Source organism: Balaenoptera physalus, assembly GCF_965194825.1.
Source record: "Balaenoptera physalus genome assembly, chromosome: 5".
In the NCBI taxonomy this organism is placed as follows: Eukaryota; Metazoa; Chordata; class Mammalia; order Artiodactyla; family Balaenopteridae; genus Balaenoptera; species Balaenoptera physalus.
Genome location: NC_138884.1, coordinates 144,748,603 through 144,760,935, shown reverse-complemented (window position 1 = coordinate 144,760,935; position 12,333 = coordinate 144,748,603). Strand labels below are relative to the sequence as shown.

Genomic DNA, 12,333 nt, shown 5'->3' with positions numbered 1-12,333 from the left:
TTTCAAAACAATGGTCAGTTCAGTTCCAAGAATAGCATTAATGTTTTGGTGTGCATTTTCTACAAACAAGGACATTTTCCCACATAATAATGATGCAATATAAAAATCAGGAAATTAAGTCATATACGTTACTGTCATCAAATCCCCACACCCATTCAAGTTTTGTTAGTTGTCCCAATAATGTCCACGATTATACATTACTTTAGTTGTCAGGTCCCTTTAGTCCTTTTCAATCTGGAACATTTCCTCAGTCCTTGTCATGGCCAGGGAATCTTTGAAGATTACATGACTATTATTTTGTAGAATATTCTCTATTTGTGCTTGTCTAAAGTTTGCTCATGATTAGATTCAGGTGATACATTTTTGCCAGGGATACCTTAGAAGTGATTTTTTGATTTCTTTGCATTTTATTAGATGGTGCATGATTACAGTGTGCCTTATGAAAGCTGATGTTAATTTATTTTTGGTTTTTTCCAGTTTCATTGAGATATGATTGACATATAGCACTGTATAAGTTTAAGGTATACAGTGTAATGATTTGATTTACATATGTTTTGAAATTATTACCACAATAAGTTTAGTTAACATCCATCATCACACATATGTGTAAATATATATTTTTCCCTTGTGAATAGAACTGTTAGAATTTACTCTCTTCACTTTCAAATATACCATACAGCAGTGTGAACTAGAGTCACCATGTTGTACATTACATCCCTAGTACTTACTGATTTTATAACTGGAAGTTTGTACCCTTTGACCCCCTTCATCCAATTCCCCCTCTTCCCACCCACGTTGTCTGGTAACCACAAATCTGATCTCTTTTTCTATGAGGTTTTGTTTTGTTTTGCTTTGTTTTTGAGGTTCCATGAGATCATACAGTATCTGTCTTTCTCTGTCTGACTTCACTTAGCATAATGCCTTCAAGGTCCATATATGTTGTTGCAAATGGCAGGATTTCCTTCTTTTTTAATGGCTGAATAATACTTCTTTGTAGTGATGTATTTATACCACAGCTTCTTTATCCAGTCATCCACGTATGGACACTTACTTTGTTTTTATGTCTTGGCTATTGTAAATAGTGCTTCTATGAACATGGATGTGCAGCTATCTCTATGACATAGTGTTTTCAATTTCTTCGGCTATATTCCCAGAAGTGGAAATGCTGGATCACATGGAAGTTCTATTTTTAACTTTCTGAGGAACCTCCAAACTGTTTTCCATAGTGTCTGTACCAATTTACATTTCTACCACCAGTGCATGAGGGGTCCCTTTTCTCTATATCCTCTCCAGCATTTATCATCTCTTCTCTTTTTGAGGACAACATTGGTGAGGTAATACCTTATTGTAGTTTTGATTTGTATTTCCCTTATGATCAGTGATTTTGAGCATCTTTTCGTGTATGTGTTGGCTTTCATAAACCTTCTTTGGAAAAATGTCTGTTCAGGTCCTTTACCCATTTTTTTAATCAGATTGTTCAGGTTTGGTTGGTGGGTTGGTTGGTTTGCTATTGAGTTGTTTAAGTTCTTCAGTTTGGATATTAACCCCTTATCAGATATATGGTTTGCAAATATTTTCTTCCATCCCATAGATTCTTTTCATTTTCTTGATCCTTTCTTTCGTTGTGCAGAGGTTTTTAGTTTGATGTGGTCCTACTATTTTTGATTTTGTTGCATGTGCTTTTTAGGTGTCATATCCAAAATATCACTGCCAAGACCTGTGTAATAGAGCTGACCATTTGTTTTCTTCTAGGAGTTCTGTAGTTTTGGCCTTATATTTTAGTCTTTAATGCATTTTGAGGTAATTTTTGTGAGTGATGTAAAATAAGGGGTCTAGCTTACATGTGAATATCCAGTGTTTCTGGCACCATTTATTGATGAGACTGTCTTTTCTCCATTGGATATTCTTGGCTCCCTTGTCAGACGTTAGTTGATCATACATGTATGGTTTAATTTCTGGGTTCTAAACTCTGTTCCATTGGTCTATGTGTCTGTTTTTGTGCTAGTGTCATAATGCTTTGATAATTATACCTTTATAATATAGCTGGAAATCAGGAAATATGATGCCTCCCACTTTATTCTTCTTTCTCAGGATTTCTTTGGCTATTGGTGGTCTGTTGTTGTTTTATATAAATTTTGGAATTGTTTTTTTCCATTTTGGTAAAAGAATGCCTTTGGAATTTTGGTAGGGATTGCTTTGTAGTAGTATGGATATTTTAACAATATTAATTCTACTCATTCATGAACTCAGGATACCTTCCCATTTATTTGTGTCTTTTTTGATTTCTTTTATCAGTGTCTTGTAATTTTTGATGTAGAGATCTTTCACCTCCTTGGTTAAACTCATTTCTAATATTTTATTATTTTTGATGCTATTATTAATAGGATCATTTTCTTTGTTTCTTTTTCAGATAATTTGTTATTAGTGGAGAGAAACGCTATTCATTTTTGTATGTTAATTTTGTATCCTGGAACTTTTCTGAATTCATTAATTAGATATAACAGTTTGGTGGAGGCTTTAGGATTTTCTATACATAAAATCATGTCAGCTGCAAATATAGCCAATTTTATTTCTTCCTTTCCAGTTCTGATGCTTTATTTATTTTTCTTGCCTGGCTGCTCGAGCTAGAACTTCCAGTACTATAATGAATAGGAGTTGTGAGAGTGGGCACTCTTGTGCTTTCCTGATCTTGGAGGAAAAGTTTTCCCACTTTTATTATTGAGTAAGATGTAAGCTGTGGGCTTGTCATATATAGACTTTATTATGTTGAGGCACTTTATTTCTATACCTAATTTGTTAAGTGTTCTTATCATGAACAGGTAGTGAATTTTGTCAAATGCTTTTTCTGCATTTATTGAGATATTTCTTTCATTACATTAATACAATATAACACATATACTGATTTGTATATGTTGAACCATCCTTATATCCCAGGGTTAAATCTCACTGATCGTGGTGAAGGATCCTTTTAATGTGCTGCTGAATTCATTTTGTTAGTTTTTATTGAGAATTTTTGTACCTATATTCATCAGGGTTACTGGCCTGCAGTTTGTTTGTTTTTAGTCGTATCCCTTTTTAGCTTTGGTCTCAGGGTAATGCAGGTTCTGAAAAATAAATATGAGAGTGTTCCTTCCTCTGGGATTTTGTGGGAGATTTTGAGAAGGATTAATGTTAATTCTTTAAATGTTTGGTAAAAATATATCAGTGAAGCCACTTGGTCCTGAGTTTTTCTTTGTTGGGAGATTTTTGATTACTGATTCCATCTCTTTACTAGTAGTTGGTCTTTTCAGATTTTCTATTTCTTCCTGATTCAGTTTTGGAATATTGTACGTTTCAAGAATTTTTCCATACCTTCTAGATTTTCCAGTTTGTTGGCATATATTTGTTCACAGTAGGCTCTTATGATCCTCTGTATTTCTGCGATGTCACCTGTAATGTCTCTTTTTTCCGTTGTAATTTTGTTGATTTGGGTCCTCTCATTTTTTCTTGCTAATCTTTTCAAAGAACCAACCCCAGTTTTGTTCATCTTCTCTATTGTTTTCCTGTTCTCTGTTTTACTTATTTCTGCTCTAATCTTTATTCTTTCTTTACTTCTGCTAAGGCTGGGCTCAATTTGCTCTACTTCCCTGTAATTTCTTTTTTGTTCTATTGGTTTTTCAGGAGAATGTTGTTTAATTTCCATGTATTTGTGAGTTTTCCAGTCTTCCTCCTGTTATTAATTTTTATTAATACCACAGGATCAGAGAAGATATTCGTATGATTTCAATCTTCTTGAATTTGCTAAGACTTATGGACTAACATATGATCTATCCTAGAAAATGTTCCATGTGTACTTGAGAAGAATGTGTCTTCTGCTGCTGTCAGATAGTGTTCTGTATATGTCTGTCATGTTCATTTGATCTATAGTGTTGTTCAGATCTGTTGTTTCCTTATTGATTTTCTGTCTGGATGATCTATCCATAGTTGAGAGTGGGATTTAAAGTCCTCAACTATAATTGTATTACTGTTTATTTCTCCTTTTAGCTTGGTTAGTTTTGCTTTATATATTAAGGTGCTCCAGTGTTGGGTGCATAAATATTTACAATTGTTATGTCTTTTTTTTTTTTTTAAAGATTTATTGATTGATTGATTGACTGGTTGATTGCTATGTTGGATGTTGGGTCTTCGTTTCTGTGCAAGGGCTTTCTCTAGTTGTGGCGAGCGGGGGCCACTCTTCATCGCGGTGCGCAGGCCTCTCACTATCACGGCCTCTCTTGGTGCGGAGCACAGGCTCCAGATGCGCAGGCTCAGTAGTTGTGGCTCACGGGCCTAGTTGCTCCGCGGCATGTGGGATCTTCCCACAACCAAGGCTCGAACCCGTGTCCCCTGCATTAGCAGGCAGACTCTCAACCACTGCGCCACCAGGGAAGCCCGTTATGTCTTCTTGATGGATTAACCCCTTTATCATTATGAAGACCTTCTATGTTTATTTTTACCATTTTTAGTTTAAAGTATATTTTTGTCTGACCCAAGTATAGCTACTCCTTCCTTATTATGCTTACCATCTGCTTTCCAGCCCTTCACTCTCTATCACTTCATTCTCACTCTGTGTGTGTCTTTAAGGCTAAAGTGAGTCTTTTATAGGCAGCGTATTGTTGGATCTTCTTTTTTGATTCATTCAGCCGTTCTATGTCTTTTGATTGGAGAATTATATCCATTTACATTTAAAGTAGTTATCCATTTGTAAGGACTAACTTTTGCCATTTTGTTCATTGTTTTCTGGCTGTTTTGTAGATTCATTGCTCCTTGCTTCTTATCCCGCTCTCTTTTCTTGTGTCTTGATGTCTTTTGGTATCAGTATGCTTTGATGTATCATGCTTTTTTATTTAATTACTACAGGTTTTTTCTTTGTGGTTCCCATGAGGCTTATATCAACATTGCTATTTGAAGCTAATAGCAATTTAACATGGATTGCATTTCTAAACATTCACCTCCCCCTCACATTTTAGGGTATTGATGTTACAATTTACATACTTTTATATTGTGTATCCAATAACAGATTATTGTAGTTATGGTTATTTCTACCATGTTTAACTTTTAAACAACTTGTAACTAAATTATGCACCATCAATTACCATATTGCAGAATCTAATTTTGACTAAAAACTTACATTAGTTTCTTCTATTTTTTGTTGTTGTGCTTTTAATTTAATTTCTATTTTATATTGGATTATAGTTGATTTACAATACTGTGTTGGTTTCAGGTGTACAGCAAAGTGATTCAGTTTTATATATATATATATATATATATATATATATATATATATATATATATATATACACCCATTGTTTTACAGATTCTTTTCCATATAGGTTATTACAGAATATTGAGTAGAGTTCCCTGTGCTATACAGTAGGTTCTTATCGGTTATCTATTTTATATATAGTAGTGTGTATATGTTAATCCCAAACTCCTAATTTATCCCTCCCCCCAACCTTTCCCCTTTAGTAACCATAAGTTTGTTTTCTGTGAGTCTGTTTATGTTTTGTAAATAAGTTCATTTGTATCATTTTTTTAGATTCCACATATAAGTGATATCAAATGATATTTGTCTTTCTCTGACTTATTTCACTTAGTATGGTAATCTCTAGGTCCATCCATGCTGTTGCAGATGGCATTATTTTGTTCTTTTTTGTGGCTAATAGTCCATTGTATATATGTACCACATCTTCTTTATCCATTCCTCTGTCGATGGACATTTAGGTTGCTTCCATGTCTTGGCTATTGTAAACAGTGCTGCAATGAACATTGAGGTGCATGTATGTTTTCTAATTAAAGTTTTCTCCACATATATGTTCAGGAGTGGGATTGCTGGATCATATGGTAATTCTATTTTTAGTTTTTTAAGGAACCTCCATACTGTTCTTCATAGTGACTGTACCGATTTACATTCCCACCAACAGTGTAGGAGGGTTCCCTTTTCTCCACACCCTCTCCAGCATTTATTGTTTATTTTTTTAATGAGGGCCATTCTGACTGGTGTGAGGTGAGATTTCATTGTAGTTTTGATTTGCATTCCTCTGATAATTAGTGATGTTGAGCATCTTTTCATGTGCCTCTTGGCCATCTTTATGTCTTCTTTGGAGAAATGTCTATTTAGATCTTCTTCCTATTTAGACCTTCTGCCTATTTTGATAGGACTGTTTGTTCTGACGTAGAGCAGCATGAGGTGTTTGTATATTTTGGAGATTAATTCCTTGTTGGTCACTTCATTTACACATATTTTCTCCCATTCTCTGGGTTGTTTTTTCATTTTGTTTATGGTTTTCTTTGTTGTGCAGAAGCTTTTGAGTTTAATTATGTCCCATTTGTTAATTTTTGTTTTTATTTTCATTACTCTAAGAGGTGGTTCAAAAAGATCATACTGCGATTTGTGTCAAAGAGTGTTCTGCCTCTGTTTTCCTCTAAGAGTTTTATAGCATCTGACCTTACATTTAGGTCTTTGACCCATTTTGAGTTTATTTTTGCATACGGTGTTAAAGAATGAAATTAGAACACTCTCTAACATGTAGCTGTCCAGTTTGCCCAGCACCACTTATTGAAGAGATTTTCTTTTCTCCATTGTATATTCTTGCTTCCTTTGTTGTAGATTAGTTGACCATAGGTGCATGAATTTATTTCTGGGCTTTCTATCCTGCTCCATTGATCTATGTTTCTATTTTTGTGCCAGTACCATACTGTTTTGATTACTGTAGCTTTGTAGTATAGACTGAAGTCAGGGAGTCTCCAGTTCTGTTTCTTTCTCAGGATTTCCTTGGCTATACAAGGTCTTTTGTGTTTCCATATAATTTTAGAATTGTTCTAGTTCTGTGAAAAATGCCATTGGTAATTTGATAGGAATTGTATTAAATCTGTAGATTACTTTGGGCAATATAGTCATTTTGACAATATTGATTCTTGCAATGCAAGAACATGGTATATCCTTCCATCTGTTTGTGTCATATCTGATTTCTTTTATCAACATCTTATATAGTCTGCAGTGTATAGCTCTTTGGTCTCCTTAGGTAAGTTTATTCCTAAGTATTTTATTCTTTTTGATGCAATGGTAAATGGGATTGTTTCCTTGATTTCTCTTTCTGATCTTTCGTTTTTAGTGTATAGGAATGCAAGGGATTTCTGTGTATTAACTTTGTATCCTGCAACTTTACCGTATTCATGGATGAGCTTTAGTAGTTTTCTGGTAGCCTCTCTAGGATTTTCTATGTATAGTATCATGTCACCTGCAAACAGTTACAGTTTTACTTCTTCTTTTCCAATTTGGATACATTTTATTTCTTTTTCTTCTCTGATTGCTGTCTAGGACTTCCAAAACTATGTTGGATAAAAAAGGTGACAGAGGACATCCTTGCCTTGTTCCTGATCTTAGAGGAAATGCCTTCAGCTTTTCACCATTGTGAATGATGTTAGCTGTTGGTTTGTCATATATGGCCTTTATTATGTTGAGGTAAGTTCCATCTATGCCCACTTTCTACAGAGCTTTTATTATAAATTGGTGTTGAATTTTGTCAAAAGCTTTTTCTGCATCTATTGAGATGATCCTATGCTTTTTATTCTTCAATTTGTTTTTCTTTTTAACATCTTTATTGGAGTGTGATTGCTTTACAATGGTGTGTTCGTTTCTGCTGTATAACAAATCAGCTATACATATACATATATCCCCATATCTCCTCCCTCTTGCGTCTCCCTCCCACCCTCCCTATCCCACCCCTCTAGGTGGAAACAGAGCACTAAGCTGATCTCCCTGTGCTATGCGGCTGCTTCCCACTAGCTCTCTATTTTACATTTGGTAGTGTATATATGTCCATGCCACTCTCTCACTTTGTCCTGGCTTACCCTTCCCCCTCATCCTGTCAAGTCCATTCTGTACATCTGCATCTTTATTCCTGTCCTGCTCCTAGGTTCTTCAGAACCATTTTTTTCTTTTTTAAGATACCATATATATGTGTTGGCATATGGTATTTGTTTTTCTCTTTCTGACTTACTTCATTCTGTATGACAGACTCTGGGTCCATCCACCTCACTACAAATAACTCAATTTCGTTTCTTTTTATGGCTGAGTAATACTCCATTGTATATATGTGCCACATCTTCTTTATCCATTCATCTGTCGATGGACACTTAGGTTGCTTCCATGTCCTGGCTATTGTAAATAGAGCTGCAATGAACATTGTGGTACATGACTCTTTTTGAATTATGGTTTTCTCAGGGTATATGCCCAGTAGTGGGATTGCTGGGTCGTAGGGTAGTTCTATTTTTAGTTTTTTAAGGAACCTCCATACTGTTCTCCATAGTGGCTGTATCAATTTGCATTCTCACCAATAGTGCAAGAGGGTTCCCTTTTCTCCACACCCTCTCCAGCATTTATTGTTTGTAGATTTTTTGATGATGGCCATTCTGACTGGTGAGAGGTGATACCTCATTGTAGTTTTGATCTGCATTTCTCTAATGATTAGTGATGTTGAGCATCCTTTCATGTGTTTGTTGGCAATCTGTATATCTTCTTTGGAGAAATGTCTATTTAGGTCTTCTGCCCATTTTTGGATTGGGTTGTTTGTTTTTTGATATTGAGCTGCATGAGCTGCTTGTATATTTTGGTGATTAATCCTTTGTCAGTTGCTTCATTAGCAAATATTTTCTCCCATTCTGAGGGTTGTCTTTTGGTCTTGTTCATGGTTTCTTTTGCTGTGCAAAAAGCTTTTAAGTTTCATTAGGTCCCATTTGTTTATTTTTGTTTTTATTTCCATTTCTCTAGGAGGTGGGTCACAAAAGATCTTGCTGTGGTTTATGTCAAAGAGTGTTTTTCCTATGTTTTCCTCTAAGAGTTTTATAGTGTCTAGTCTTACATTTAAGTCTTTAATCAATTTTGAGTTTATTTTTGTGTATGGTGTTAGGGAGTGTCCTAATTTCATTCTTTTACATGTAGCTGTCCAGTTTTCCCAGCACCACTTATTGAAGAGGCTGTCTTTTCTCCATTGTATATTCTTGCCTCCTTTATCAAAGATAAGGTGACCATAGGTGTGTGGGTTTATCTCTGTACTTTCTATCCTGTTCCATTGATCTATATTTCTGTTTTTGTGCCAGTACCAAACTGTCTTGATTACTATAGCTTTGTAGTATAGTCTGAAGCCAGGGAGCCTGATTCCTCCAGCTCCTTTTTTCTTTCTCAAGATTGCTTTGGCTATTCGGGGTCTTTTGTGTTTCCATACAAGTTGTGCAATTTTTTGTTCTAGTTCTGTGAAAAATGCCATTGATATTTTGATAGGGATTGCATTGAATCTGTAGATTGCTTTGTGTAGTATAGTCCTTTTCACAATGTAGATTCTTCCAATCCAAGAACATATATCTCTCCATCTGTTTGTATCATCTTTAATTTCTTTCATCAGTGTCTTATAGTTTTCTGCATACAGGTCTTTTGTCTCCTTAGGTAGGTTTATTCCTAGGTATTTTATTCTTTTTGTTGCAGTAGTAAATGGTAGTGTTTCCTTAATTTCTCTTTCAGATTTTTCGTCATTGGTGTATAGGAATCCATGAGATTTCTGTGCATTAATTTTGTATCCTGTTACTTTACCAAATTCATTGATTAGCTCCAGTAGTTTTCTGGTAGCATCTTTCGTATTCTCTATGTATAGTATCATGTCATCTGCAAACAAACAGTGACAGTTTTACTTCTTTTCCAATTTGCATTCCTTTTATTTCTTGTTCTACTCTGATTGCCATCAGAGTAGAAGTCTGACTAGGACTTCTAGAACTATGTTGATAAAAGAGGTGACAGTGGACATCCTTGCCTTTTTCCTGATCTTAGAGGAAATGCCTTCTGCTTTTCACCATTAAGACTGATATACCTGTGGGTTTGTCATATATGGCCTTTATTATGTTGAGGTAAGTTCCATCTATGCCCACTTTCTAGAGAGCTTTTATTATAAATCGGTGTTGAATTTTGTCAAAAGCTTTTTCTGCATCTATTGAGATGATCATATGGTTTTTATTCTTCAATTTGTTGATGTGGTGTATCATACTGATTGATTTGCAGATATTGAAGAATCCTTGCATCCCTGGGATAAAATCCCACTTGATCATGGTGTATTATCCTTTTAGTGTATTGTTGGATTCAGTTTGCTAGTATTTTGTTGAGGATTTTCATGTCTATGTTTATCAGTGATATTGGTCTATAATTCTTTTTTTGTGATATCTTTGTCTGGGTTTGGTATCAGGGTGATAGTGGCCTCACAGAATGACTTGGGAGTTTTCCTTCTTCTGCAGTTTTTTGGAAGAGTTTCAGAAGGATAGGTGTTAACTCTTCTGTAAATGTTTGGTAGAATTCACTTGTGAAGCCATCTGGTCCTGGACTTTTATTTGTTGGGATTTTTAAAATCACAGATTCAATTTCAGTAATTGTGATTGGTCTGTTCATATTTTCCATTTCTTCCTGGTTCATTTTTGGAAGGTTGTACCTTTCTAAGAATTTGTCCATTGCTTCTATGTTGTCCATTTTATTGGCATATAGTTTTTTGTAGTAGTCTCTTATGATCCTTTGTATTTCTGTAGTGTGCATTGAAACTTCTCCTTTTTCATTTCTAATTTTATTGATTTGAGTCCTCTCCCTTTTTTTTCTTGCTGAGTCTGGCTTAAGGTTTATCATTTTCTCAAAGAACCAGCTTTTAGTTTCATTGATCTTTGCTGTTGTTTTTTTGTCTCTATTTCATTTATTTCTGCTCTGATCTTTATGATTTCTTTCCTTCTACTAGGTTTTGTTTATGCTTCCTTCTCTAGTTGCTTTAGGTGTAAGGTTAGGTTGTTTATTTGAGATTTTTCTTGTTTCCTGAAGTAAGATTGTATTGCTATAAGCTTCCCTCTTAGAACTGCTTTTGCTGTATCCCAAAGATTTTGGACCGTCATTTGTCTCGAAGTATTTTTTGATTTCCTCTTTGATTTCTTTAGTGATCCATTGGTTGTTTAGTAACATATTGTTTAGCCTCCATGTGTTTGTGTTTTTTACAGTTTTTTTCTTGTAGTTGATTTTTAATATCAGAGCATTTTGGTTGGAAAAGATGCTTGATATGATTTCAGTTTTCTTATATTTACTGAGGCTTGATTTGTGGCCCAAGATGTGATCTATCCTGGAGAATATTCCATGTGCATTTGAGAAGAAAGTATATTTGGCTGCTTTCAGATGGAATGTTCTATAAATATCAGTTAAGTCCTTCTGGTCTAGTGTGTCATTTAAGGCCTGTGTTTCCTTATTGATTTTCTGTCTGAATGATCTGTCCATTGATGTAAGTGGGGTGTTAAAGTCCCCCACTATTAGGGTACTTTTACTTCCACTCAAAGAACTCCCTTTAGCATTTCTTGTAAGTCAGAGTTAGTGGCAATGAATTCCCTCAGCTTTTGTTTGTTTGGGAAAGTATTTCTCTCTCCTTAATTTTTGAAGGATGGTTTTACCAGATATAGATTTCTTGGTTGGTGGGGGGTTTTTTGTTTCAACATCTTAATATATTATTCCATTTTTTTCTTGGCCTGAAAAGTTGCTGCTGAAAAATCTGCCAAGTCTCTCTTTTCCTTTGCTGCTTTCAAAATTCTTTGTTTTTGACTTTTGACAATTTAATTATAATGTGTCTAGGTGTAGCCCTATTTGGGAACTTTTGAGTCTCATGTGTCTGGATGTCCATTTCTCTCCCCAGGTTTGGGAAGTTGTCAGCCATTATTGCTTTAAATACACTTTCTATTTTCCTTCTGGAATTTCCATAATGTGGATATTGTTTCTTTTGGCTGTGTCCAATAAGTTCCATAGGCTTTGTTCACTTTTTCCTTTTGGCTCCTCTTACTGGGTAATTTCAAACATCCTGTGTTCTAGGTCACTGATTCTTCTGCATGATTGAGTCTGCTCTTGAAGCTCTCTATTGAGTTCATCAGTCATTGTATTTTTAAACTCTGGGATTTCTGGGGTTTTTTCCCCAATGGTCTCTCTTTCTTCATTGAACTTCTCATTTTGTTCATGCATTGTTTTCCTAATATCATTTAGTTGTCTGGATTTTCTGGTATTTCACTAAAATTTAAGAGGATTAGTCTGAACTATTTATTTGTCTGACACTTCATATACCTCTTTATTTAGGGTCAGTTATTTGAGCCTTATTAGTTTCCTTTGGTGGGGTCATGTTTACCTCATTTTTCATGGTCCTTGATTTCTTTCATTGGTATCTGTGAATTTGAGTAAGTAAGTGTTATCCTCTTCCAAACTTTACAGGTTCACTGTGGCAGAGACGACAGTTTTGTTTTAACCAGTCAGCTCAGTTTGAG

The 12,333-nt window shown here is 35.0% G+C and overlaps 1 protein-coding gene across 2 annotated transcripts in view; it reads left to right on the top strand.

The window, feature by feature from the left end:
• Positions 1 to 8,456, top strand: part of LOC309660996 (uncharacterized protein) — a gene marked incomplete at its 5' end in the record, with an annotated part of 141,599 nt that extends 133,143 nt beyond the window's left edge. For both annotated transcript variants that reach the window (XR_014263772.1, XR_014263773.1), the window contains one exon: positions 7,340 to 8,456. The remainder of the gene's footprint in view (positions 1 to 7,339) is intronic.
• Positions 8,457 to 12,333: the final 3,877 nt, after the last annotated feature.